The 2,433-nt window shown below is 34.0% G+C and overlaps 1 protein-coding gene across 1 annotated transcript in view; it reads left to right on the plus strand.

The window, feature by feature from the left end:
- LOC107680480 (plasmalemma vesicle-associated protein-like) overlaps nucleotides 1-587 on the plus strand; it is a 5,185-nt gene extending 4,598 nt beyond the window's left edge. Inside the window, exon 6 of the mRNA XM_016476364.1 lies at nucleotides 108-587. The gene's annotated coding sequence lies outside the window, so the exon portion shown is untranslated. The remainder of the gene's footprint in view (nucleotides 1-107) is intronic.
- Nucleotides 588-2,433: the final 1,846 nt, after the last annotated feature.

Below are 2,433 nucleotides of genomic sequence, written 5' to 3' on the forward strand. Positions count from 1 at the left end.
AGATAAACATCAAATTTTCATTTTTGGGTGAACTATCCCTTTAATTACCCATATCAGGCTGAGTGATTCAGAATGTCTTTTTTTATTGTTTTCGCTCTTTTCCGCAGGCTAGGTGTGGAGAAGGGAATGATCTGAATCTCAAGGCCGGACTCTGAGTTTCTGAGTGTCTTGTGTGCGGAAGTTTCCTGATTTTGAGCCTGTGATCTCTTTTGTAAATAACATTGTCACTGTAGATCACTGTAAATGTACGTGCGCTCTAATGTTTAGTTCATTGTATAGTTGTATTTAAGCATCATGGGCTGTGAACTTGCGTGACATGATGTACTTCTGAGGTCTCAATCAGTTATTCAGTTATTTAGAGTGGTGCAGATCTAAAAATGTGAGACTGCCTTTCCTACAAAGCATTAATATTAAATACAATTTTTTTACAGCATCAGTTGTTAAATACTGAGAGAATCAGATTCTGTGAAACCTCCACGTGTGTTGTGATGTATATAATGTTCTTTACACATTAATTGTGTTGCAGTGATTGTTTGAACCAGTTTTAATGTCCTTTTTAATGTTTTTGTTTTCTAAATATTTTGTTTCTTTTTAATATGTTGATCAGTCTGTTTTGAATAAATAAATAATCATAAAAATCAACTCCTGTTTTCTTTTTTTTTATTAAACCTGTATCTAAAGTTAAAACAAAAGAAAGTTAAAATGAAGAAATACTTAATCTAGCTCACTAACCAAATATGCTGATCTCATATATATATATATATATATATATATACTGTATATATATACACACACACACACTTTTGGATGAATGTCATTATGAATATACAGGAATATCCTGTACGATATGTTAATAGCCAACTAATTGTTACTAATAACAACAAAATGTAAAATATTTAAAATATTAAACATGCACTCTGATGATACAGTACATACTACTATATTTAAAGATTCAGTTTTTGGGTGTGGTGTGTTTAATATAAAGAGGAATTAACAAAAGACAGAAAATTTGTCGATGCTGAATGTGTTCTGTACCGAGATTGGTAAATAATTTTCTTTATGCAATCTCTATTAAATTTATAACACCATTCTGAAGGAATCTATGTGTTCTAAGGCAGTTCCTTCTGAACATTTTGGCCTCTCCATCAACCTCATAAAGCAGAGCAAAGGCCAGTGAGATTTATGGGAGCTTTTTAACCCCGCTAATCAGCAGAAACAACAACACAACAGCGTCATGAATGAGAGGAAGGCAGAAGGTACAGCGTGCTGCGCACAGCTCCTGGCACCCCAATGTCGTCAAACGGGTGAAGAGTTCAGCAAGCACACATAAACATTTGAATGAATGTCAGATTGACAGGAGAACAAAGGGCCGTGGGGACCATTTCTGAACACCTCCTTCCTCAACAGCCGGTACAGTTGAACACAGAGAATGCTCAGCTGCATCAGATCGCCTCCAGCGTGTTTGAGCTCAATGCGGCCAGAACAAATAAGAAATCCTCCTGCCAAGGCTAGTGTGAAGTCATCCTTTGCAAAACAGCCATTGGGAGGAAATTTCATTGTTTTTGGGGAAGCCGAGATTTGAAACTCTGTCTACTATATGCAATAAAAAAATGACTGATTTTTCTGGTTACAGTGCGCTCTTCTGTTGCCTGTTTAGACTGATCAGGTCAGGTTTGTAGATTTTTCAACTACATTTTTTAAAAGATTTTAAACATTCTATCAGGTAAATCTGTTATCTTTTTTTATTACTGCCCTCTAGAAGCTATGTTTAAAATCTTTACACCTTTTGCAATAACTGTGTACAAGTCCCTCTGTTGTAAGTGTGAAAAACTGGAAATCAACATTATATACGTGTGTGTGTGTGTATGTATTTATATATATACACACACACACACACACACATATAGAAGTTGACAATGCTCTCTGTCGTTCTCTTTTTTATGACTGTCTTAACAGTGCACTTTGTGATTATTAATATTTAGTATTCTTCTTATAAAAATATAATTACCAGTCAATAGTTTAGGCGCACTAGGCTGTAATTGTTTCCTCCTAATTTATGCTTAAATATTTTGTTATAGACATAAATTTTGCATACTTTTGAATTTCATCATTTATGTATGTGTTTGATTTAGGACACTCCCCATTGTCTCATGTCTGATTAACTCGTGATTAATTGCAACTTAATCGCACATTTTTATATGTTCTAAATGTACCTTAAATTATCACTTTTCAAGTTTTTAATACTCCAATCAATCAACATGGGCATGGACAAATATGGATGCTTTATGCAAATGTTTGTTTATTATTAGTGAAACCATAGTCAACATAGAGCATGAAGACTAGACGTTATTCAAAGGTCATAGATGTTTTTCAAAGAACTTGTTCATGTCAATTAGACACATAAAAAAGGAACATAGAAATACCAGGTTCCCA

This window comes from Sinocyclocheilus anshuiensis, unplaced genomic scaffold, assembly GCF_001515605.1.
Source record: "Sinocyclocheilus anshuiensis isolate Anshui unplaced genomic scaffold, SAMN03320099.WGS_v1.1 scaffold308, whole genome shotgun sequence".
Taxonomy (NCBI): domain Eukaryota; kingdom Metazoa; phylum Chordata; class Actinopteri; order Cypriniformes; family Cyprinidae; genus Sinocyclocheilus; species Sinocyclocheilus anshuiensis.